Source organism: Cucumis melo, chromosome 1, assembly GCF_025177605.1.
Source record: "Cucumis melo cultivar AY chromosome 1, USDA_Cmelo_AY_1.0, whole genome shotgun sequence".
NCBI lineage: Eukaryota > Viridiplantae > Streptophyta > Magnoliopsida > Cucurbitales > Cucurbitaceae > Cucumis > Cucumis melo.
Window position 1 is genome coordinate 36117640 of NC_066857.1, and position 27511 is coordinate 36145150.

A 27511-nucleotide genomic window follows, 5' to 3' on the forward strand; every position below is an offset into this window, starting at 1 on the left:
TGGCAGAGAAGCGTCGCGTGGTAGAGACAGAGCAAGGTGAAGGCTTCTCCATATCCTCTGACGATGGCCTTATGTTTGAGGGACGCCTGTGTGTGCCGGAAGACAGCGCAGTTAAGACGGAGCTTTTGACTGAGGCCCACAGTTCCCCGTTCACCATGCACCCTGGGAGTACGAAGATGTACCAGGACTTAAGGAGTGTCTACTGGTGGAGGGGCATGAAGAGGGATGTGGCAGACTTTGTCAGTAGATGCTTGGTGTGCCAGCAGGTGAAGGCACCTAGGCAGCATCCAGCAGGGTTGTTGCAACCCTTGAGTGTGCCAGGGTGGAAGTGGGAGAGTGTGTCGATGGACTTTATTACGGGACTGCCCAAGACCCTAAAGGGCTACACGGTGATCTGGGTTGTGGTCGACAGACTCACGAAGTCGGCCCATTTCGTGCCAGGGAAATCCACTTACACTGCCAGTAAGTGGGGGCAGCTATATATGACAGAGATTGTGAGACTACATGGAGTACCCGTATCCATCGTTTCAGACAGAGACGCCCGTTTCACATCGAAGTTCTGGAAAGGACTTCAAATTGCATTAGGTACAAGGTTGGACTTCAGCACGGCATTCCACCCTCAGACTGATGGTCAGACAGAGAGATTGAACCAGATTTTGGAAGACATGCTGCGAGCCTGCGTACTAGAGTTTTCAGGAAGTTGGGACTCTCATCTGCATCTGATGGAGTTTGCCTATAACAATAGCTACCAGGCTACTATCGGTATGGCACCGTTCGAGGCTCTGTATGGCAAGTGCTGTAGATCCCCTGTCTGCTGGGGCGAAGTTGGAGAGCAGAGGATGCTAGGCCCCGAGTTAGTGCAGACGACCAACGCAGCCATACAGAAGATCCGAGCTCGTATGCTGACAGCCCAGAGCAGACAGAAGAGTTACGCTGATGTACGACGTAAGGACCTCGAGTTTGAAGTGGGAGATATGGTCTTTCTGAAGGTAGCGCCTATGAAGGGTGTTCTGAGGTTCGCGAAGAAGGGGAAGCTGAGTCCACGCTTCGTAGGGCCGTTCGAGATATTGGAGCGAATTGGCCCCGTGGCTTACCGCTTGGCGCTACCCCCATCTTTTGCTGCAGTGCACGACGTATTCCATATCTCCATGTTGAGGAAATATGTTGCAGACCCAACACACGTGGTGGACTTCGAGCCACTGCAGATTAGCGAGAATCTGAGCTACGAGGAGCAGCCTGTCGAGGTCCTGGCAAGGGAGGTCAAGAAGCTTCGCAGTCGAGAAATTCCACTGGTCAAAATCCTTTGGCAAAACCATGGAGTGGAAGAGGCAACGTGGGAGAAAGAAGAGGACATGAGAGCCCAGCACCCCGAGCTGTTCGAGGATTAGAACTTTCGAGGACGAAAGTTTTTTTTTAGGAGGGAAGATTGTAACGCCCAACATTTTTCGGTTTCCTTTATTATTTTGGACCACTAATAATATTAATATTAAGTGTGGTTATGGGAATTTTAAACTTCTTGGAAGAACCTTGTCTTTTAATTCTCGAGTAATTAAGGTTGAAAATCTTTATTTGGTTTATGATAATAAGTATTTTTGGAAATAATTGGGGAAGTTTTATAAAACTAAGGTTGGTTGGTTAAGGGAGAAATGTGGGGACCAGTTGGGGCTTAATTGGTAAATTCCAAAAGATTGGAGATATAGTAGGTGGTTATTTCTAATTAATTAAAGGAATTGGAAAAAGAAAAAAAAAATAATAAATTCTCTCTTTAAAGCAGCCTCGGGACGCGCACAAGAAAATCAAAAAAAAAAAGAAAAGAAGAAAGAAAGCTTTTAAGCCGCCGCCGCCGCCGAAACCCTAGCCGCCTACCCACGCCACACGCCCAGCCGCGCCGGAGACATCAAACCAAGTCAAGCCACCGCACGCCGAGGATCAGCTACGCACGCCAGTCGTGTTTGCAGCCGGAACCAGCCACGCCGCGTCGATCCGAGGAAGGGCAGTCAGCCGCGTCGCGACGCCCCGATCCAACGCTGAGGAGCCGCAGCCGATTCCTCAGCCAAGCCGTGTCCGCAACGCCGTCGTTCACACGCCCAGCCACGCCGCGCCGCTTAGATCCGACGCAGCGCAGCCGGAACGTTCGCCCGCCACGCCGCGCCGCTTAGATCCGACGCAGCGCAGCCGGAACGTTCGCCAGCCAGCCGCCGCGCCGACTGAAATCCAGCAGCTAAGCCTCGCGCGCCTCCAGCCGCCGAACCCGAACCCGGAACCGCCCCGCGCCCGCTCGCCTGAACCCGAAACCGAACCCGCGCCCGTGCCCACACGTGCCTAGCTCTCCCCGCGTGCAAGCCGCGCCGCGCCGCCTGCACTGCAAGCCGAGCCGCGCCTCCTTGCTGACGCGAGCCGAGCCGCGTCTCCTCCCTGATGCAAGCCGAGCCGCCCGCGTAGCTTCCTGTACCGAGCCGAGCCGCGTCTGCCCAAGCCGAGCCGGTCCTGTCTTCTTCCAGCCGAGCCGCCAGGACTAAATTGGCTCCATCCACCTATATTTTGGTAAGCTAATTAATTATTGTGGTTTTTCCGGTAAGACTCCATGCTCGGACGTTAGTTAAATTAATTCGGATCTAAATTAAATTATTTTCCTCAAGGGACGTCTTGGACCAAGAATTTACTGCAGCGCGGGATTTCTTCAGTAGGGGCTCGAGCACTGCAACCTCCTTCTAGGGTAAGTTAGTTCAATTGAGTCTTGAACCGTTGGTCGTTGGCGACCTATTTACGAATTTTGACTTATTAAACAGCTAGGACTTCGTCGCTTGGAAAGCGTACTGCCTCGCGGTTAGGACTCGACAAGTAGATCTCCAGGTAAGAGATTCTACTACTAGTTTCATGTTTGAAGTATGAGACTGTGTATGCCCTATGTTGCATATTGAGAAATTGACAGTATGATGCCTGAAATAAATGTTAGTATGATGCAAATGACGATATAGTTGTGCTATAGCCTGTTATGTGTGGCAAGATCTATTTTTGGTTACGACGAATGTCGGGACGGAGAGTGTAGAAATGATTTATGTGACATGTTATATGCTGATGCCATGTGTATGTATACTGCAATTAGAGTACCTGTTAGCTCGATTCTGTTAGAGTCGTACCTGCATGGGTGTCCTTCGGGATCACCACCTTCTGAGGACTGTGTGGTCCGACGGGACGCCAGTCTAGCATGATATAGACATGACTCGAGTGACTCGACGGGGTCCTCGCATCCCGATTGTCCTAGGTGTCCCCGGGCACCGAAGACCAGAGCTACGTTCCTACGGGAGCGCATGATTGCACGTGTTCGGGAACGTGCCAGAGATTGGGTACCAGTTATCAGGACTCTAACAGGAAGTTAACAGGCACCTAGTGGGACTAGTAGTGGGTCCCTTACTGAGTATTTTTATACTCATTCTCTCCATTTTATGTTTTCAGGTAGAGGACGAGGCAAGGGCAAGGGCAAGCTGGCGAGCGACCCGAAGTGAGACCGAGGAGGGCCATAGGGACTACCGCTTCCGCTTATTTCTTAGTTCAGATTTTAGCATTTGAGTTTGAGTACTTTTTATTTTTCACTATCTTTTATGTAGATAGGGCCCGAGTAGGATTTCAGAACGTTTTTACATTTTTGCATGACTACCTTGTTTATGTTTTTATAAATGAATTTCTCGAACCGTATGCTTTTTAATAAAATTTTTAGACTTAAACCACTTGTTCTATATTTAGTGATGACTTCGATTCAGCATAAGGAGTTGGGTCGTTACAGCTTTCCAAGATATACTATATATGAATAAACAAAAATCAAGTGATGAAAATTAAAACCATTGGTTTAAAAAGATTATTATTTCATATTTAAGCATATGTTTTGTTTTGATATAAATAAAGTTTCAAGTTTTTGCATGTCGTTAATTATGAGCAATGGGTAAAAAGGAGCCCTTTCTCTCTTTTAATGCTATACGAGAATTAAGTGTGTTTTGCCAGAATTTTTGCTTTACTATAGATTGTGTGTGTGTGTGTGTGTGTGTTTGTGGTTGAATTGGTGAATAAAGGTTAATAATCTCACAAACAAATTTTATTTCGTTGATTTGAAAATATTTCTAAGGCACCAATTATCCGTTTGAAGGTTGACGATCTAATCTCGGTCCACCTTATAATTGTTAAACTAAAAATTAATCTTAATTTGAAATAAGTGTTTTGGTTTTAAAAGATAGGATGGGTCAGTTGGATGCATCGAGCATTTTCACTAGGTGGACACCCCATAACACCCTCTCATTACTCCTAGCTCACTAATTTCTCTTAAAAAATAATCCTAAAAAGTTCTCGAAACCTACACAGCTATATAACAATCAAAATGATACCTCTAAAGTTTGTTTTATTTCTATTTTCAATTTAAAAAGTTGAGTTTCAATTCCCCCTCCATTTATTGTTAACAAAAATGAACTATTTTAATTTCATTTTTTTTAAGAAGATATTATAGATGAACCGGGAAAGTGTGAAAATAATTAATTTGAATGATTAGAAAATAAGGGAACGATAGAAATAATTCATTTTAATCAAAAAAAAAAAAATTCACAGGTTATTTCGATAGTTAACTTTATGTTTCTTCTTTGGTCTCGATGGGTCATGAACGATTTGTCTTCCTAAACAAAAAAAGTTATTTAGCATCTCTTGAATGCAACGTGTATCAACAAGATTACTTAATAGAATACTGTAGCGTGTGAGTAATTGTATATAAATGAGAAAAAAATGAAGAGGAAAGAATTAAGGGAGCTATAATTTTTTATGTTTTTTTATTGATAAGGAAAAACCATATATTTTTAAATCATCTGTATCCATTCAAATCTTCTAATATTTCAAAGAAAAACATATCCTTCAAGTAATTGTAGGTTTTAGGGTGTCCTTCACCCAAAGAGAAAAGGAAATAATAATAATAATAATAATAGTAATAATACTCACGAAGGATTATGCATGGCTTTTGATTCTTAGTTTTTTTTTTTTTAAATAACTTTATTCCTTGTTCCAATTATTTTAACTCTGAATTTTTAAAATGTTTTCTTTAAAAAAGCTATGAGATACTCTTTCTAAAATGAAATATTAAAATGGATGGAAAAATGAAGTGCAAAAACAATAAATTATTAAAGTACTAAAATATTTGTTTTATTGTTTATGACCCAACATATTTCATATAAAAGAGTGAATATTATTAATTATAGTAAAATGAAAAATGTATTACAAAAATCAAACGTTGAAAGGCTTAAGTACTTGATTTCTAACTTAATCATAATATTAGATCATAAGTACAAGAACTGACTTTTCATTTCGTACATCAATTGAATAATGAAAGAAAGGTAATTGTAACTAATAAAAATGGTTGAAATGCCTTGAATTTAATTTGTCATGTGGTGCTACAAACAACAAAGAACATTTGCACCGTTTGTATTAAGAAAACATTCTCTCTAATAATAGATTTTCTCTCTATCTCGTAAATGTAGCTAACACTTCGTTCGTAAACTACGTATATCAAATGTGTCGATTTCTCCATACGTTTTTGGTAATTCTATAGTTCGTCGTCGATTTCTTCAACAAAAGTTGTGACATCTTTCTTTATCTTTTCAATGTGGGTGATTCTCAACTTACTCCAAACTATGTAGTCTATTTGAGTTCACGAGTCCTTGTCCGAATATAATATCTTTTTATACTAATTGTGACATCAACTTTCTATTTTTATACTAATTGATTTAATATTAAATTAGTAATTGGAGAGAAATATGATGCGGATATAGTGATTCAAATCGTAAGCCTCATGATCGCTAACACATATCACATGTCAGTTGACCTATATGTTTTATACTAATAAAATTCTTTATGTCGATTGATAACTCAGCTAATTAGGTGAAGAAATATGTTATGATCCTGAAAAATAAATAGATAAACAATTGGAATAGAGATCACTTCTAGGTTTAATAACTTAAGCGTGTTGTAATATTTTGAAGAAAAATAATTATAAATGTAACAAATGATACTATGATCTTATTAATTGATATGGTCTAGGTCTATCATTGATGTAGCACTATATATATGTGTGTGTCTATTTGTTATATTTAGAACTAAAAAATCCGTTGGGAGTGTCAAACATAATATAAGGGCATGTTGAAGTAAATTTTCAAAGTAGCAAATTGGTAAACTACAAATGGATCGTCCACATTTGTAGGGTTTTAACGTGTAAGGTGGATTTAGCCACAAGCGGAAATTACATTTGTCCAAAAACTTGAGGTGAAGGGAAGCGTGGCAGCGTGTCATCGTAATACGTTCGTTTTCCGATAGTATCGTCATGAATACCGTTTCTTCCTCAATCCGATTTGTAGGGTCGTTGTTTAAACCAAGAGTTTTTTTTTCTATATATATATAGAGGGTTTTTCAATCTTATTTTCTATAGAACCAAGTGCTCAACGATACATAATTTTGAACCACAAGAAAATTGAAATTAAGAAAAAAATGAAATCAGTTGTAATTTTTTTGATTATTCTTAGCATACTTGGTGCAGAATCCACATCTACATTTAAGGATTCCCCTACGGATACCAACCATGCGGTTGATCTTCATAAATTTTGTAAACTTGGTTGTGTCTTTTCTCTTTGCAGCAATGTTTCCACCCCAGAAAACCTGAGTGAGCTAATTTCTAGTACTCTTGTATTACCTATTTTATTCTTGTACATTTTTGGATGAAGCTAATATATATTTTAATCGTTTAAGTTTTTGGACTTTTGACGTCTCAATCTAAATGCTATTACATATAAGTAACCTCTTGTTTGGTTCTTTTCTTCTTCCGGCTTCTATAATATTGTTCCTTTCACATGGCTCTTTTGATTATACTTATCTATGAATGTCACATTCTAGTTGTGATATTCTGGTCCACCTACAGCTAATTCACATCATCTTCTCTTTTGTTCCAAAAAAAAAAAAAAAAGAGTTTTAGGCTAATGTGTTTTTTGATATTTCTTTTAAATTTTAAGCAGTAGTACTGCTGGCAAACATGTTGTAATGAAAATAATTCATAGAGGAAGACAATGTTTGCTATTGAGCATGAAATGTCATTAGAGATGATCCTTGTCATGACTAACATTCAATTAGAGTAGTATTCATATACAAAATTTGTATCTCGAACTCACAATCAACGAGAGATTTGTAGTAGTATTCATACTAAAATTTGGTCCGTTTCTTTAATAACTTTCTCTAGTTTTGATGGACTATTATGTTTTCTTTAATTGTTTCTTTTTCTTTCTAAACCTGACAGATGCGGACAAAGTAGAAAGTTGTGTGAATGGGTGTGATCAAACGTGTAAGAAGAACTGATGCTAAAGAAAAGAAGATGAAGTATACTGAGAGGAGAAGGGAACGAGGATTGGCTTTCCAAGATATACTATATATGAATAAACAAAAATCAAGTGATGAAAATTAAAACCATTGGTTTAAAAAGATTATTATTTCATATTTAAGCATATGTTTTGTTTTGATATAAATAAAGTTTCAAGTTTTTGCATGTCGTTAATTATGAGCAATGGGTAAAAAGGAGCCCTTTCTCTCTTTTAATGCTATACGAGAATTAAGTGTGTTTTGCCAGAATTTTTGCTTTACTATAGATTGTGTGTGTGTGTGTGTGTGTTTGTGGTTGAATTGGTGAATAAAGGTTAATAATCTCACAAACAAATTTTATTTCGTTGATTTGAAAATATTTCTAAGGCACCAATTATCCGTTTGAAGGTTGACGATCTAATCTCGGTCCACCTTATAATTGTTAAACTAAAAATTAATCTTAATTTGAAATAAGTGTTTTGGTTTTAAAAGATAGGATGGGTCAGTTGGAAGCATCGAGCATTTTCACTAGGTGGACACCCCATAACACCCTCTCATTACTCCTAGCTCACTAATTTCTCTTAAAAAATAATCCTAAAAAGTTCTCGAAACCTACACAGCTATATAACAATCAAAATGATACCTCTAAAGTTTGTTTTATTTCTATTTTCAATTTAAAAAGTTGAGTTTCAATTCCCCCTCCATTTATTGTTAACAAAAATGAACTATTTTAATTTCATTTTTTTTTAGAAGATATTATAGATGAACCGGGAAAGTGTGAAAATAATTAATTTGAATGATTAGAAAATAAGGGAACGATAGAAATAATTCATTTTAATCAAAAAAAAAAAAAATTCACAGGTTATTTCGATAGTTAACTTTATGTTTCTTCTTTGGTCTCGATGGGTCATGAACGATTTGTCTTCCTAAACAAAAAAAGTTATTTAGCATCTCTTGAATGCAACGTGTATCAACAAGATTACTTAATAGAATACTGTAGCGTGTGAGTAATTGTATATAAATGAGAAAAAAATGAAGAGGAAAGAATTAAGGGAGCTATAATTTTTTATGTTTTTTTATTGATAAGGAAAAACCATATATTTTTAAATCATCTGTATCCATTCAAATCTTCACATATTTCAAAGAAAAACATATCCTTCAAGTAATTATAGGTTTTAGGGTGTCCTTCACCCAAAGAGAAAAGGAAATAATAATAATAATAATAATAGTAATAATACTCACGAAGGATTATGCATGGCTTTTGATTCTTAGTTTTTTTTTTTTTAAATAACTTTATTCCTTGTTCCAATTATTTTAACTCTGAATTTTTAAAATGTTTTCTTTAAAAAAGCTATGAGATACTCTTTCTAAAATGAAATATTAAAATGGATGGAAAAATGAAGTGCAAAAACAATAAATTATTAAAGTACTAAAATATTTGTTTTATTGTTTATGACCCAACATATTTCATATAAAAGAGTGAATATTATTAATTATAGTAAAATGAAAAATGTATTACAAAAATCAAACGTTGAAAGGCTTAAGTACTTGATTTCTAACTTAATCATAATATTAGATCATAAGTACAAGAACTGACTTTTCATTTCGTACATCAATTGAATAATGAAAGAAAGGTAATTGTAACTAATAAAAATGGTTGAAATGCCTTGAATTTAATTTGTCATGTGGTGCTACAAACAACAAAGAACATTTGCACCGTTTGTATTAAGAAAACATTCTCTCTAATAATAGATTTTCTCTCTATCTCGTAAATGTAGCTAACACTTCGTTCGTAAACTACGTATATCAAATGTGTCGATTTCTCCATACGTTTTTGGTAATTCTATAGTTCGTCGTCGATTTCTTCAACAAAAGTTGTGACATCTTTCTTTATCTTTTCAATGTGGGTGATTCTCAACTTACTCCAAACTATGTAGTCTATTTGAGTTCACGAGTCCTTGTCCGAATATAATATCTTTTTATACTAATTGTGACATCAACTTTCTATTTTTATACTAATTGATTTAATATTAAATTAGTAATTGGAGAGAAATATGATGCGGATATAGTGATTCAAATCGTAAGCCTCATGATCGCTAACACATATCACATGTCAGTTGACCTATATGTTTTATACTAATAAAATTCTTTATGTCGATTGATAACTCAGCTAATTAGGTGAAGAAATATGTTATGATCCTGAAAAATAAATAGATAAACAATTGGAATAGAGATCACTTCTAGGTTTAATAACTTAAGCGTGTTGTAATATTTTGAAGAAAAATAATTATAAATGTAACAAATGATACTATGATCTTATTAATTGATATGGTCTAGGTCTATCATTGATGTAGCACTATATATATGTGTGTGTCTATTTGTTATATTTAGAACTAAAAAATCCGTTGGGAGTGTCAAACATAATATAAGGGCATGTTGAAGTAAATTTTCAAAATAGCAAATTGGTAAACTACAAATGGATCGTCCACATTTGTAGGGTTTTAACGTGTAAGGTGGATTTAGCCACAAGCGGAAATTACATTTGTCCAAAAACTTGAGGTGAAGGGAAGCGTGGCAGCGTGTCATCGTAATAAGTTCGTTTTCCGATAGTATCGTCATGAATACCGTTTCTTCCTCAATCCGATTTGTAGGGTCGTTGTTTAAACCAAGAGTTTTTTTTTCTATATATATATAGAGGGTTTTTCAATCTTATTTTCTATAGAACCAAGTGCTCAACGATACATAATTTTGAACCACAAGAAAATTGAAATTAAGAAAAAAATGAAATCAGTTGTAATTTTTTTTATTATTCTTAGCATACTTGGTGCAGAATCCACATCTACATTTAAGGATTCCCCTACGGATACCAACCATGCGGTTGATCTTCATAAATTTTGTAAACTTGGTTGTGTCTTTTCTCTTTGCAGCAATGTTTCCACCCCAGAAAACCTGAGTGAGCTAATTTCTAGTACTCTTGTATTACCTATTTTATTCTTGTACATTTTTGGATGAAGCTAATATATATTTTAATCGTTTAAGTTTTTGGACTTTTGACGTCTCAATCTAAATGCTATTACATATAAGTAACCTCTTGTTTGGTTCTTTTCTTCTTCCGGCTTCTATAATATTGTTCCTTTCACATGGCTCTTTTGATTATACTTATCTATGAATGTCACATTCTAGTTGTGATATTCTGGTCCACCTACAGCTAATTCACATCATCTTCTCTTTTGTTCCAAAAAAAAAAAAAAAAGAGTTTTAGGTTAATGTGTTTTTTGATATTTCTTTTAAATTTTAAGCAGTAGTACTGCTGGCAAACATGTTGTAATGAAAATAATTCATAGAGGAAGACAATGTTTGCTATTGAGCATGAAATGTCATTAGAGATGATCCTTGTCATGACTAACATTCAATTAGAGTAGTATTCATATACAAAATTTGTATCTCGAACTCACAATCAACGAGAGATTTGTAGTAGTATTCATACTAAAATTTGGTCCGTTTCTTTAATAACTTTCTCTAGTTTTGATGGACTATTATGTTTTCTTTAATTGTTTCTTTTTCTTTCTAAACCTGACAGATGTGGACAAAGTAGAAAGTTGTGTGAATGGGTGTGATCAAACGTGTAAGAAGAACTGATGCTAAAGAAAAGAAGATGAAGTATACTGAGAGGAGAAGGGAACAGGGATTGGCTTTCCAAGATATACTATATATGAATAAACAAAAATCAAGTGATGAAAATTAAAACCATTGGTTTAAAAAGATTATTATTTCATATTTAAGCATATGTTTTGTTTTGATATAAATAAAGTTTCAAGTTTTTGCATGTCGTAATACGTTCGTTGTAACGACCCAACTTTCCGGACTAAGCTGAGGTCACTACCAAATACCAAAACTCGACCATTCAACATAAAATTTAAAACGGACCAGTTACGATTCATTAAAAGCATTAGAAACATTACAAAAAGACAGTTTCGGGCCCTATTTTAAATCAATCATAAAAAGTCTCAAATAAAAACTCAAGTCATCAGTTCAAAATCACAAGTCAAATATTCTGACAAAATACATAGCGGAAGCGATAAGAAAACCAGACGCGTCCATATGGCCTTCACGCGTCCTTCCTGCCTCTCGTCGGTCTGCCCTTCGCTGTGCCCTTACCTGAAAAGTTAAAGAAGAGAAAAGGGTGAGTATAAACATACCAAGTAAGGGACCCACTACTGGGCCCGTTAGGGGACAACAGTTAACTTCCTATTCGGGGGTACCCTACATAACAGTCTAGTGGTTCCGTAGAACGCACATATCAGTCTAGTGCTCCCGAAGGATGCACACATCAGTCTCGTGCTCCCGAAGGATGCACATATCAGTCTAGTGCTCCCGAAGGATGCACGCATCAGTCTAGTGTTCTCGAAGGATGCACAGATCAGTCTAGTGCTCCCGAAGGATGCACATATCAGTCTAGTGCTCCTGAAGGATGCACACATCAGTCTAGTGCTCCCGAAGGATGCACATATCCGTAAGGCACACTACCGCATAGATGAAGCTAACCGTTACCCCTCAGTCCATACTAAACTGTCTACAACAGTCACACCCCAACGGCATTCATATTGCAATTCCGCCATAGGCTTTGTCAGTCAGATAGTATAGGTTTAAACAACTACACCCTCAGTTGCTAAACGCATCACCAATTCGCACACCATTAGGGAAGACCCTAGACCCAATCAACTAACCAACCAAAACCGGACTCACTGTCCTTCCCCGTCCAAACTCCATGATCAACATCCAGACCAATGATTACTACATACTGAACCGTGACTTCAAGGTCCATCACATAAAATCCCAATCTACAATTAGCAGTCACAGTACCTTTACATCAGACAAAATATAATAACAGTGCTTAACAGTCAACACACATACATTTATTCAGTACAGTCAATAACGTGTAATCCCCTGTGGATTTCCACGTTTTCAGCCTCGATCCGAGGTCCAGTAGTAGGAAAACCCTTACCTGAAACTCGGTTATGCCCCTCGATCGAATCCACGCTCAACGGATCAACCTAAACGAAAACACAAAGGTTTTAGTTGATGACTCTAGTAGACGTCGTTTTAAAAGGTCCGAAACGACACCCGTAGACTTACCCAAGGAAAGGAAAGCTATCTCCAAACAAGCCTGCCGCGGGACCCGAGAACTTAAGCGTCAACTCCTTACTACCTTCAAGGGAGAAAAGTAGGGCCATATCTTATTCCAATATTCAAACTCGAATCGGATGTAGCAACATTAGGGAATTCATCGAAAACAATCCTTACCGAAAACTCACCGTGACCCGGAGTGGAGGAAGGAACGCTTAGGTGGCTCGGTGAACAGGGAGCTCGGCTCGGCTCGGCTCACCCTCGGCTCGGCTCGGCCTGGCCTCGGCTCGACTCACTCTCGGCTCGGTTCGGCTTGGCCTCGGCTCGGCTCAACTCGGCTCGCGGCTCGGCTTGGCCTCGGCTCGCGGCTCGGCTCAACTCAACTCGGCTTGGCTTGGTCTTCGGCTTAATTCGGCTCGTGGCTCAACTCGTGGCGCGGCTTGTGGCGCGGCTCGTGGCGCAGCTCAGCTCGGTCTCCGGTTCGGGTCGGCTTGGATTCGCGATTCGGGTCGGGTTCGATTGAAACCGGAGCAACCACGAGCGACGGATTTCAGCGTTCGGCGACCGGGATGATTCGCAGCTTGTCCGACGACTGGCCCTACTTCCACGCGGCGGAGGGCGACGGCGGATATGGTCGGACGAAGGACGCACGGCGGCGTTCGGTTGTTTGAACCCGAGAGGAGACCCGAAATGGTAGGAAGCCGCGGCGGTGAGATTCCGACGACGGAGACGAAGGCGGACGACTACCACACGGACGGAGACGGAGAGGAAGAGAGATGGTGGCGGAAACGGTCGGAAGGAGAAGAGAATGAAGAGGAAGAGATGGCGGCGGCGCTTCGTGAAGGCGGTGGAGAAGAAAACGGAAATGAAGGGGGGGGGTCTGTGTCGCGCGCACCCTCTTAGGGTTTTTTAAAAAAAAAAAATTTATTATATATATATATATACTTTTAATAATTATAAAATAATAATAATAATATAAGGTAACAATAATAATATATAGTAATATTAATATTAAATAATAAAAATAAATTTAACATTAGATAATAATATTGTTATTGTTTTAAAATAATAATATTACTATAATATTAAATAATAATAATAATTTATTATGTAGTAAATATTTTATCATTAAATGAATTAATTAATTTAAACAAGAGTCAAGTTTTGTTGTTTGAAAATAAAGAAAATTGAAAGGAAAAAGAAAAGAAAAGAAAAGAAAAGAAAAGAAACTTCAGATTTGGCCAAGCAAATCCTAACAACGTGGAAAATTCAAGTGATAAAATACAAATTAGCCTACCTTTGATTTTCCTTTCTCTTAGAAAAATAAAAAGTTTTCAAAATGCGTTCAATAGGTTTGGTCACCTGCCCGGTGGGTCCTGCCCCCAAAAAGCTTAGTATCGTCATGAATACCGTTTCTTCCTCAATCCGATTTGTAGGGTCGTGGTTTAAACCAAGAGTTTTTTTTTCTATATATATATAGAGGGTTTTTCAATCTTATTTTCTATAGAACCAAGTGCTCAACGATACATAATTTTGAACCACAAGAAAATTGAAATTAAGAAAAAAATGAAATCAGTTGTAATTTTTTTGATTATTCTTAGCATACTTGGTGCAGAATCCACATCTACATTTAAGGATTCCCCTACGGATACCAACCATGCGGTTGATCTTCATAAATTTTGTAAACTTGGTTGTGTCTTTTCTCTTTGCAGCAATGTTTCCACCCCAGAAAACCTGAGTGAGCTAATTTCTAGTACTCTTGTATTACCTATTTTATTCTTGTACATTTTTGGATGAAGCTAATATATATTTTAATCGTTTAAGTTTTTGGACTTTTGACGTCTCAATCTAAATGCTATTACATATAAGTAACCTTTTGTTTGGTTCTTTTCTTCTTCCTGCTTCTATAATATTGTTCCTTTCACATGGCTCTTTTGATTATACATATCTATGAATGTCACATTCTAGTTGTGATATTCTGGTCCACCTACAGCTAATTCACATCATCTTCTCTTTTGTTCCAAAAAAAAAAAAAAAAAAGAGTTTTAGGTTAATGTGTTTTTTGATATTTCTTTTAAATTTTATGCAGTAGTACTCCTGGCAAACATGTTGTAATGAAAATAATTCATAGAGGAAGACAATGTTTGCTATTGAGCATGAAATGTCATTAGAGATGATCCTTGTCATGACTAACATTCAATTAAAGTAGTATTCATATACAAAATTTGTATCTCGAACTCACAATCAACGAGAGATTAGTAGTAGTATTCATACTAAAATTTGGTCCGTTTCTTTAATAACTTTCTCTAGTTTCGATGGACTATTATGTTTTCTTTAATTGTTTCTTTTTCTTTCTAAACCTGACAGATGTGGACAAAGTAGAAAGTTGTGTGAATGGGTGTGATCAAACGTGTAAGAAGAACTGAAGCTAAAGAAAAGAAGATGAAGTATACTGAGAGGAGAAGGGAACAAGGATTGGCTTTCCAAGATATACTATATATGAATAAACAAAAATCAAGTGGTGAAAATTAAAACCATTGGTTTAAAAAGATTATTATTTCATATTTAAGCATATGTTTTGTTTTGATATAAATAAAGTTTCAAGTTTTTGCATGTAACGCCTCAAAAATTAAGATAATTTATTGGGCGTTATTTTGAATCCATTTAATGAGAATTATTTGATTTATGTGGGAATTGAAATTAATTAAATATTTGTTGGATGAATATTTAATTAATTAGAGGTTTTGGCATGTGTTGTTTGTTGAGATTTTGATTAGATGGTAAGTTAAGAGAATTAAGTAAAGTTGTGGACTTTTAGTGTTGTTGATGTTGAATTTAATTAAATAATTATGGATGTTATTTAATTAAATTGTGGGGTGGAAAGTTTGTTGGAGATTTAATAATTATATGTATATGTGGAAATATATATATAATTATTATGTTAAAGGAAAAGATAATTATTTTTGGAGAAAGATAAATAATAATTAATTATTGTGGAAGATAATTAATTATTTTTGGAGAAAGATAAATAATAATTAATTATTGTGGAAGATAATTAATTATTTTTGGAGAAAGATAAATAATAATTAATTATTGTGGAAGATAATTAATTATTTTTGGAGAAAGATAAATAATAATTAATTATTGTGGAAGATAATTAATTATTTTGGAAGAAAGGTAAATAATAATTAATTATTGTGGAAGATAATTAATTATTCTGCAGAAAGATAAATATTGATTCTGGAGTGAAGTTGTTATGGTTGGGTTAAGATAATTCATGTTGGAAGTTATAAGTGATTTATTGGAAAAAAAATTTGATTGATTAAAAGAATTGAGGATTTAAGTTAATTTGAGATTTTGGAGGGAAAAGTTGGTTTTGGTGGAATTGGATTTAATTGAGTATATATATATGGATATATATATATATATATATATATATATATATATATATATATATATATATATATATAATTATTAATTTGGAAAAGTGAATTAATTATATGATGGAATATAATTATATTTGTTTGGAAAAGAAGATAATCCATGAGGAGAGAGATGGTTGATTTGATTGGACGAAAAAGATATATATTTATAAGAGAGAATAATGGTTTAAATAAATATATATTTATTGTAGATTTTGGTGAGAGAAAAATAATAATAATAAAGAAGTATTATTATTATTATTAATGGTTATAAATGCCTAAGATTAAGGCATTTATTTAGGAAAGATAATGGGAATAAAGATATATGTATATTTTTTGGTATTATATATATATATATATATATATATATATCCTAAAAGGAAAAGGAAAAGGAAATAATAATAATAAATATTATTGTTATTATTTGGGTCTATAAATAGCATTAAAATGTTTAAGATGGAAATAAAGGAAAAAGAAAAAGGTTCTTTATCTTCTTCTCTAAGATAACCCTCTGCTGTCGCCGCCTCAGTTGAAGTTAAGAATGGTCTCTTTGGAAGCTTGAGGATTTAAAGTGATGAATTTTTCATCAAGGATAAGAGGATTTTTCAACCTTCATTTGAGTAACCTTGGTAAGCCAAAGAAATTAAATTAATATTTTATTAATTTAATTTTGGATCTATTTGGGGTTTCTGTAAAGGTTCAATTGGCTAAACTTTTTTAAGATCTAAATCTTAGATTTTTTCCAATCAAGGTTGAATTGGTTTCAACCCAATTTTTAGAAAGTTAATTAATTTGGGAGAATTTTTTGGTGTTAGCCAATTGCTAATTTCATTGATTAAAATACTAAGTTTTCCTTTTATGATTAAGATCAAGTTAATTGGAGAATTTTTACTGTCAACTAGGGAGTATCTTGTTTGGCTAAAATCTCAAGGTAAGAGATTCTCCTACTAGACTTTCGAACTGAATTTAAGAGACCGCATGTAATTATGATTATGCATTGATGGTAGCAAAAATGCATAACTTGATGCTACTGATAATGACTGTCATTTTATGGATGATTGATGATGATGACTGAGATTATTATGTTGATGATTGATGATGATGACTGATGTTATGTTAATGACCGGTAGTATGTTGTTGATGACTGTTGATGATTGTTAATGCATGATATATTAATCACATGATTAAGGACGTTAAGATTAATACTTATGCCATGTTATGATGTTATGTTATGCTACATGCTATGGATAGGGTGTTCTGTTAACTTTGTCTATTAGAGTCGTACCTGCATGGGTGTCCTTCGGGATCACCACCTATTTAGAACTGTGTGGTTCGACGGGACGCCAGTCTAGCATGGATATAGATATGATTCGAGTGATTCGACGGGGTCCTCGCATCCCGATTGTCTTAGTGTTACCCCGGGTTCACTACAGACCAGCATGTCCTAGGTGCTCCCTCGAGACACCGAAGACCAGATTTTCGTTCCTACGGGAGCGCATGTTGCACGTGTTCGGGAACGTGCCAGAGATTGGGTACCATTTTCAGGACTCTAATGGGAAGTTAATAGACACCTAGCGGGACTAGTAGTAGGTCCCTTACTGAGTATATGTTTATACTCACTCTTTCTATGTTTAACATTTCAGGCGAAGGTAAAGGTAGAGGAAAGCTGGCGAGCGACAGAGAAGGATCCGTGACATGCCATATGAGGACTCAGTTTTGCTTCCGCATTTATGTTTCAGTGTTTTAATATTCCGTTTTTAATGAAAATTTATTCTTCCCTCGTTTCAAAAAGGTGTCTCTTGTCATTGTTTCTTTTTAGTAATGACCTCAGCTTAGTATAAAGAGTTGGGTCGTTACATTGCATGTCGTTAAAAAAGAGCCCTTTCTCTCTTTTAATGCTATACGAGAATTAAGTGTGTTTTGCAAAAATTTTTGCTTTACTATAGATTATGTGTGTGTGTGTTTGTGGTTGAATTGGTGAATAAAGGTTAATAATCTCACAAACAAATTTTATTTCGTTGATTTGAAAATATTTCTAAGGCACCAATTATCTGTTTGAAGGTGGACGATCTAATGTCGGTCCACCTTATAATTGTTAAACTAAAAATTAATCTTAATTTGAAATAAGTGTTTTGGTTTTATAGATGAACAGGGAAAGTGTGAAAATAATTAATTTGAATGATTAGAGAATAAGGTAACGATAGAAATAATTCATTTTAATCCAAAAAAATTCACAGGTTATTTCGATAAGATAACTTTATGTTTCTTCTTTGGTCTCGAGGTGTCATGAACGATTTGTCTTCCAAAACAAAAAAAGTTATTTAACATCTCTTGAATGCATTGTGTTTCAACAAGATTACATAACAGAATACTGTAGCGTGTGAGTAATTGTATATAGATGAGAAAAAAATGAAGAGGAAAGAATTAAGGGAGCTATAATTTTTATGTTTTTTTATTGATAAGGAAAAACCATATATTTTTAAATCATCTGTGTAACGCCCAACAAATTCGATTTTTTTTGTTCATTGTCATTAATATTTAAATGTGGTCATGGGAATTTTAAATTTATTGGAAGAACCTTACCATTTTGATTTCTCGAGTAATTAAGGTTGGGAATCCTTATTTTGTTTAAGATAATAAGTATTTTTTTTATTTATTGGAAATAATTGGGGAAGTCTTTACTAAACTAAAGTTGGTTGTTTTGGTGAGATTTGGGGAGAGAGAGGAGGTGGTTGTTTTGGGTTTTTTTTTAAAGGAAAAGAAAAGAGTTATTTTCTTATAAAGCTGCGTTGGGACCCGTGCATAAGAAAAAACAAAAAAAGAGAGAGAAGCAATTAAGTTCTCCTTGAAACCCTAGCCGCCGAAACCCTAGCCGCCGCCTTCGCCGCCAGCGTTCAAGCGCAAGCGCTCGGGAGCCAGCCGCAGTAGAAGCCGAACCACCCTCCCAGCCGCGCCGGACGAGTCAAGCCATCGTACGCCTAGGAGGAGCTACGCCGCGCCGTGTCTGCAGCCGTCTCTCGCACGCCCGAAGCCGAGTCGAAGTCACCTTCGCGCGTCCGCAGCCAACCCGTCAGCCAGCCGAGTCGCGCCGCTTCGATCCGACGCAGCGCAGCCGAAACGCTCCTTTGCAGCCGTCGCCGAGCGAAGCCGTGGGTAGCCGACCACCAGCAGCCGTCGCGCCACCCGAAATCCGGAAGCCAGCGCCTCGCGCGCAAGGATCCGACCGAAAACCCGCCCCGCGACCCGAACCGACGCGCGCCATCTTTCAGAACCCGACCCGCGCCCGCGTGCGTCCGCGTGTGAGCCGCGTCCGCGTGTGAGCCGCGCCGCGCGCTTCTGTGTAGCCGAGTCGCGCCCGCGTGCAAGCCGCGCCGCCTGCACCACAACCTGGGCCGCGTCTCCCTTCTGTCGCAAGCCGAGCCGCACGCATAAAGTTCCTGTACCGAGCCGAGTCGAGTCGCGCCTGCGCCAAGCCGAGCCGGTCCCTGTCCTTTTCCAGCCGAGCCGCGAAGACTAATTTGGCTCCATCCACCTAAATTTTGGTAATTAAATTAATTATTGTGGCATTACCCGGTAAGACTCAATGTTTCGAACGCTAATTAATTTAATTTGGGACTAAATTAAATTATTTTCCTTAAGGGACGTCTTGGACCAAGTAATTGCTGCAGCGCGGGATTTCTTCGGTAGGGGCTCGAGCACTGCAACCTCTTTCTAGGGTAAGTCATTTCAAATGAGTCTTGAACCGTTAGTCGTTGGTGACCTAATTACGAATTTTGGTATATTAAACAGTTAGGACCTCGTCGCTTGGAAAGCATACTGCCTCGCGGTTAGGACTCATCAAGTAAATCTCCAGATAAGAGATTCTACTACTAGCTCCATGTATAGAATTATGAGATTTTGTATACTTCAATTGTGCGTGTTGGGGGCTAGACCGTACGATGCATGAAAACAATGATAGTATGATGCAAATGACGATATGGTTATATTATAGAATGTTGTGTGATGACGAGAGCTATTATGTCTGTAAGACGGATGTCGAGATGGAGAGTGTAATGATGATTTATCTGTTATGTTATATGCCGATGCCATGTGTATGTATACTGCGATTAGGGTACCTGTTAGCTTGACCTGTTAGAGTCGTACCTGCATGGGTGTCGTTCGGGATCACCACCTATTGAGGACTGTGTGGTCTGACGGGACACCAGTCTAGCATGGATATAGATAGGACTCGAGTGACTCGACGGGGCCCTCGCATCCCGATTGTCCTAGGTGTCCCCCGGGGCACCGAAGACCAGAGTTACGTTCCTACGGGAGCGCATGTTGCACGTGTTCGGGAACGTGCCAGAGATTGGGTACCAGTTACAGGACTCTAACAGGAAGTTAACAGACACCTAGTGGGACTAGTAGTGGGTCCTTTACTGTGTATTTTATACTCACTCTCTTCATTTCATGTTTTCAGGTAGAGGACGAGGCAAGGGCAAAGGCAAGCTGGCGAGCGACCCGAAGTGACCGTGGCGGGCCATAGGGACTACTGCTTCCGCTTATCTTTATTTTAGACTTTCGTACCTGAGTTTGAGTATTCTTCAGTACTTATCATCTTATTATGTAGATAGGGCCCGAGTAGGACTTAAGAACGCATTACATCTTTTTGCATAATTACCTTGTTTGAATTTTCATAAATAAAATTCCTCAAACCTTATGCGTTTTTAATAAATTTTATGACTTAAACCACTTGTTCTATATTTAGTAATGACTTCGATTCAGTATAAGGTGTTGGGTCGTTACAGTTGGTGTCAGAGCACAGTGTTTTAGGTTCTGTAGACTGACCTACGATGTAAGTCATTGTTTTGTTTTGGTTTTACCTCACCCTATGGCTATACGGTCCTTCGGCACTCGCCAGGTATGTCTAAAGCCTTGCTAATGTTAAGATTACAATTTTGCCTGAATAGTCTAGACCTAGAGATAGGCTGTTAAGCTCTTGTGGTGAAAAGTTTTGTTAGTGAATTTTAGGGAGAATGCCGCCACGTAGAGGTGCACGCCGAGGAGGTGGTAGGGGAGGCAAAGGAGCCGGTCGTGGCCAGCCGGAGGTGCAACCTGCTGCACCGGCGGTCGACCCTAACGCACCGGTCACCCAGCGGATCTCTCCGCGATGGAGCAGCGTTATCAGGACATGCTGCAAGCTGCTTTGGCGCCTTTCCTTGCCGCCCAGCAGAACCAGGCCGCCCCTGTTCAGGCCCAGGCCGTCGCTCCTCCAGCTCCTGAGGAAGCTCAACCCGTACCAGTTCAACTGTCCGCCGAGGCTAAACACTTACGGGACTTTAGGAAGTATAATCCTAAGACCTTTGACGGATCCATGGACAACCCCACAAAGGCCCAAATGTGGTTGACATCCATAGAGACTATCTTCCGGTACATGAAGTGCCCAGAAGACCAGAAGGTGCAGTGTGCAGTCTTCTTCTTGGAGGATAGGGGTACTGCCTGGTGGGAGACCGCTCAGAGAATGCTGGGGGGCGACGTCAGCAAGATAACTTGGGAGCAGTTCAAGGAGAACTTCTATGCTAAGTTCTTCTCTGCCAATGTGAAGCACGCCAAGCTGCAAGAGTTCCTAAACTTGGAGCAAGGCGACATGACGGTGGAGCAGTACGACGCCGAGTTCGATATGCTGTCCCGCTTTGCTCCCGATATGGTAAGGGATGAGGCTGCCAGGACGGAGAAATTCGTTAGAGGACTCAGGCTAGATCTTTAGGGCATTGTCCGAGCTCTCCGGCCAGCCACGCATGCTGATGCACTACGTATAGCACTGGATTTGAGCCTGCCTGAGAGAGCCGATTCGTCTAAGGCTGCCGGCAGAGGGTCAGCCTTGGGGCAGAAGAGAAAGGTGGAGACGCAGCCTGACGTAGTACCGCAGCGAACTCTGAGGTCAGGAGGTGTCTTTCAGAGACACCGACGGGAGCTTGCAGCAGCCGGGAGGACTCTGAGAGAGCTACCCGCTTGTACTACCTGTGGGAGAGTCCACGGAGGTCGTTGCTTGGCTGGAAGTGGAGTCTGCTTCAGGTGCAGACAGCCGGGGCACACTGCTGATGTGTGTCCTCGGAAACCCTTTGAGACGACACCGCCCCAGCCTTCTGCGTCCCAGCAGGGGAGAGTTTTCGCCACTACCCGGCAGGAGGCCGAGCGAGCTGGTACAGTGGTGACAGGTACGCTCCCAATTTTGGGGCATTATGCTTTTGTGCTATTTGACTCTGGGTCATCCCACTCGTTTATATCCTCTGTTTTCGTTCAGCATGTGGGTTTGGAGGTAGAACCTTTGGGTAGTGTTTTGTCGGTTTCTACTCCATCTGGGGAGGTCCTGTTGTCGAAAGAACAAAAAAAGGCATGTCGGTTAGAGATAGCGAATCGTATGTTAGACGTGACCTTGCTAGTGTTAGACATGCAGGATTTTGACGTGATACTAGGCATGGATTGGCTGTCAGCCAACCATGCAAATATAGACTGTTTTGGCAAGGAAGTTGTCTTTAACCCTCCCTCCGGGGCTAGTTTCAAATTCAGGGGGGTAGGCATGGTATGTATACCCAAGGTCATCTCAGCCATGAAGGCTAGTAAACTACTCAGCCAGGGTACTTGGGGCATCTTGGCAAGCGTAGTGGATATTAGAGATCCAGAAGTTTCCCTATCTTCCGAACCAGTGGTAAGGGAGTACCCTGACGTTTTCCCAGACGAACTCCCAGGACTTCTGCCTCCCAGAGAGGTAGACTTCGCCATCGAGTTAGAGCCGGGCACTGCCCCTATCTCGAGGGCCCCTTACAGAATGGCTCCAGCCGAGCTAAAAGAGTTGAAGGTCCAGTTACAGGAGTTGCTGGACAAAGGCTTCATCCGGCCCAGTGTGTCGCCTTGGGGAGCCCCAGTATTGTTCGTGAAGAAGAAGGATGGGTCGATGCGCCTTTGTATTGACTACCGAGAGCTGAACAAGGTGACAGTTAAAAACCGCTACCCCTTTCCCAGGATTGATGACCTGTTCGATCAGTTGCAGGGAGCCACTGTCTTTTCCAAGATCGACCTGCGATCATGCTATCACCAGTTGAGGATTAGGGACGGTGACATTCCCAAGACGGCCTTTCGTTCGAGGTACGGACATTACGAGTTCGTTGTGATGTCTTTCGGCTTGACTAACGCTCCTACAATGTTCATGGATTTGATGAACAGGGTGTTTAAGGACTTTCTAGACTCGTTCGTCATAGTCTTCATTGATGACATCTTGATTTACTCAAAAACTGAGGCTGAGCACGAGGAGCACTTGCACCAGGTTTTGGAGACTCTTCGAGCCAACAAGTTGTATGCCAAGTTCTCCAAGTGTGAATTCTGGTTAAGGAAGGTGACGTTCCTTGGCCACGTGGTTTCCAGTGAGGGAGTTTCAGTGGATCCCGCAAAGATTGAAGCGGTGACCAACTGGCCTCGACCGTCCACGGTTAGTGAAATTCGAAGTTTTCTGGGCTTGGCAGGTTACTACAGGAGGTTCGTGGAAGACTTCTCACGTATAGCCAGCCCGTTGACCCAGTTGACCAGGAAGGGAACCCCTTTTATCTGGAGCCCAGCATGCGAGAGTAGCTTTCAGGAGCTCAAACAGAAGCTAGTGACTGCACCAGTCCTGACAGTGCCCGATGGTTCGGGAAACTTTGTGATCTATAGTGATGCCTCCAAGAAGGGACTGGGCTGCGTCCTGATGCAGCAAGGTAAGGTAGTTGCTTATGCCTCTCGCCAGTTGAAGATTCATGAGCAGAACTACCCTACCCACGACTTGGAGTTGGCAGCTGTAGTCTTTGCACTGAAGATATGGAGGCACTATCTGTACGGTGAGAAGATCCAGATTTACACCGACCATAAGAGCCTAAAGTACTTTTTCACTCAGAAGGAGTTGAACATGAGGCAGAGGAGGTGGCTCGAGTTGGTGAAAGACTACGACTGCGAGATCCTGTACCACCCAAGTAAAGCAAATGTAGTGGCTGACGCGCTGAGTAGGAAGGTTGCACATTTAGCAGCGCTAATCACCAAGCAGACCCCCTTACTCAAGGATTTTGAGAGAGCCGAGATTGCAGTCTCAGTAGGTGAGGTTACCGCACAGTTGGCTCAGTTGTCAGTTCAGCCAACCTTGAGGCAAAAGATCATCGCTGCTCAGCTGAATGATCCTTACTTGGCCGAGAAGCGTCGTATGGTAGAGACAGGGCAAGGTGAGGGCTTCTCCATATCCTCTGACGATGGCCTTATGTTTGAGGGACGCCTGTGTGTGCCGGAAGACAGCGCAGTTAAGACGGAGCTTTTGACTGAGGCTCACAGTTCCCCATTTACCATGCACCCTGGGAGTACGAAGATGTACCAGGACTTAAGGAGTGTCTATTGGTGGAGGGGCATGAAGAGGGAAGTGGCAGACTTTGTCAGCAGGTGCTTGGTGTGCCAGCAGGTGAAGGCACCTAGACAGTGTCCAGCCGGGTTGTTGCAACCCTTGAGTGTGCCAGGGTGGAAATGGGAGAGTGTGTCGATGGATTTTATTACGGGACTGCCCAAGACCCTAAAGGGCTACACGGTGATCTGGGTTGTGGTCGACAGACTCACGAAGTCGGCCCATTTCGTGCCAGGGAAATCCACTTACACTGCCAGTAAGTGGGGGCAGTTATATATGACAGAGATTGTGAGACTACATGGAGTACCCGTATCCATCATTTCAGACAGAGACGCTCGTTTCACATCGAAGTTCTGGAAAGGACTCCAACTTGCATTAGGTACGAGGTTGGACTTCAGCACAGCATTCCACCCTCAGACTGATGGTCAGACAGAGAGATTGAACCAGATTTTGGAAGATATGCTGCGGGCCTGCGTGCTAGAGTTTTCAGGAAGTTGGGACTCTCATCTGCATCTGATGGAGTTTGCCTATAATAACAGCTACCAGGCTACTATCGGTATGGCACCGTTCGAGGCTCTGTATGGCAAGTGCTGTAGATCCCCGGTCTGCTGGGGCGAGGTTGGAGAGCAGAGGATGCTAGGCCCCGAGTTAGTGCAGACTACCAACGTAGCCATACAGAAGATCCGAGCTCGTATGTTGACAGCACAGAGCAGACAGAAGAGTTATGCTGATGTACGACATAAGGACCTCGAGTTTGAAGTGGGAGACATGGTCTTTCTGAAGGTAGCACCTATGAAGGGTGTTCTGAGGTTCGTGAAGAAGGGGAAGCTGAGTCCACGCTTCGTAGGGCCGTTTGAGATACTGGAGCGGATTGGCCCCGTGGCTTATCGCTTGGCGCTACCCCCATCTTTTGCTGCAGTGCACGACGTATTCCATATCTCCATGCTGAGGAAATATGTCGCAGACCCAACACATGTGGTGGACTTCGAGCCACTACAGATTAGCGAGAACTTGAGCTACGAGGAGCAGCCTGTCGAGGTCCTGGCAAGGGAGGTCAAGAAGCTTCGCAGTCGAGAAATTCCACTGGTCAAAATCCTTTGGCAGAACCATGGAGTGGAAGAGGCCACGTGGGAGAAAGAAGAGGACATGAGAGCCCAGTACCCCGAGCTGTTCGAGGATTAGAACTTTCGAGGACGAAAGTTTTCTAAAGAGGGAAGATTGTAACGCCCAACAAATTCGATTTTTTTTGTTCATTGTCATTAATATTTAAGTGTGGTCATGGGAATTTTAAATTTATTGGAAGAACCTTACCATTTTGATTTCTCGAGTAATTAAGGTTGGGAATCCTTATTTTGTTTAAGATAATAAGTATTTTTTTTATTTATTGGAAATAATTGGGGAAGTCTTTATTAAACTAAAGTTGGTTGTTTTGGTGAGATTTGGGGAGAGAGAGGAGGTGGTTGTTTTGGGTTTTTTTTTAAAGGAAAAGAAAAGAGTTATTTTCTTATAAAGCTGCGTTGGGACCCGTGCATAAGAAAAAACAAAAAAAGAGAGAGAAGCAATTAAGTTCTCCTTGAAACCCTAGCCGCCGCCTTCGCCGCCAGCGTTCAAGCGCAAGCGCTCGGGAGCCAGCCGCAGTAGAAGCCGAACCACCCTCCCAGCCGCGCCGGACGAGTCAAGCCGTCGTACGCCTAGGAGGAGCTACGCCGCGCCGTGTCTGCAGCCGTCTCTCGCACGCCCGAAGCCGAGTCGAAGTCACCTTCGCGCGTCCGCAGCCAACCCGTCAGCCAGCCGAGTCGCGCCGCTTCGATCCGACGCAGCGCAGCCGAAACGCTCCTTTGCAGCCGTCGCCGAACGAAGCCGTGGGTAGCCGGACCACCAGCAGCCGCCGCGCCACCCGAAATCCGGAAGCCAGCGCCTCGCGCGCAAGGATCCGACCGAAAACCCGCCCCGCGACCCGAACCGACGCGCGCCATCTTTCGGAACCCGACCCGCGCCCGCGTGCGTCCTCGTGTGAGCTGCGCCGCGCGCTTCTGCGTAGCCGAGTCGCGCCCGCGTGCAAGCCGCGCCGCCTGCACCACAACCTGAGCCGCGTCTCCCTTCTGTCGCAAGCCGAGCCGCACGCGTAAAGTTCCTGTACCAAGCCGAGTCGAGCCGCGCCTACGCCAAGCCGAGGCGGTCCCTGTCCTTTTCTAGCCGAGCCGCCAAGACTAATTTGGCTCCATCCACCTAAATTTTGGTAATTAAATTAATTATTGTGGCATTGCCCGGTAAGACTCAATGTTTCGGACGCTAATTAATTTAATTTGGGACTAAATTAAATTATTTTCCTTAAGGGACGTCTTGGACCAAGTAATTGCTGCAGCGCGGGATTTCTTCGGTAGGGGCTCGAGCACTGCAACCTCTTTCTAGGGTAAGTCATTTCAAATGAGTCTTGAACCGTTAGTCGTTGGTGACCTAATTACGAATTTTGGTATATTAAACAGTTAGGACCTCGTCGCTTGGAAAGCATACTGCCTCGCGGTTAGGACTCATCAAGTAAATCTCCAGATAAGAGATTCTACTACTAGCTCCATGTATAGAATTATGAGATTTTGTATACTTCAATTGTGCGTGTTGGGGGCTAGACCGTACGATGCATGAAAACAATGATAGTATGATGCAAATGACGATATGGTTATATTATAGCATGTTGTGTGATGACGAGAGCTGTTATGTCTGTAAGACGGATGTCGAGATGGAGAGTGTAATGATGATTTATCTGTTATGTTATATGCTGATGCCATGTGTATGTATACTGCGATTAGGGTACCTGTTAGCTTGACCTGTTAGAGTCGTACCTGCATGGGTGTCGTTCGGGATCACCACCTATTGAGGACTGTGTGGTCTGACGGGACACCAGTCTAGCATGGATATAGATAGGACTCGAGTGACTCGACGGGGTCCTCGCATCCCGATTGTCCTAGGTGTCCCCCGGGGCACCGAAGACCAGAGTTACGTTCCTACGGGAGCGCATGTTGCACGTGTTCGGGAACGTGCCAGAGATTGGGTACCAGTTACAGGACTCTAACAGGAAGTTAACAGACACCTAGTGGGACTAGTAGTGGGTCCCTTACTGTGTATTTTATACTCACTCTCTTCATTTCATGTTTTCAGGTAGAGGACGAGGCAAGGGCAAAGGCAAGCTGGCGAGCGA

General features: G+C 40.7%; 2 long non-coding RNA genes across 2 annotated transcripts; both read left to right on the forward strand.

Moving 5' to 3' along the window:
• Positions 1 to 2309: 2309 nt before the first annotated feature.
• On the forward strand, positions 2310 to 3450 carry LOC127151412 (uncharacterized). The gene is made up of 3 exons (XR_007824349.1): positions 2310 to 2544; positions 2640 to 2716; positions 2790 to 3450. It is a non-coding gene; the product is annotated as an uncharacterized LOC127151412 (long non-coding RNA).
• A 6326-nt stretch (positions 3451 to 9776) lies between these two features.
• LOC127151414 (uncharacterized) lies at positions 9777 to 11197 on the forward strand. The gene is made up of 2 exons (XR_007824350.1): positions 9777 to 10324; positions 10952 to 11197. It is a non-coding gene; the product is annotated as an uncharacterized LOC127151414 (long non-coding RNA).
• The last annotated feature ends 16314 nt before the right edge of the window (positions 11198 to 27511 follow it).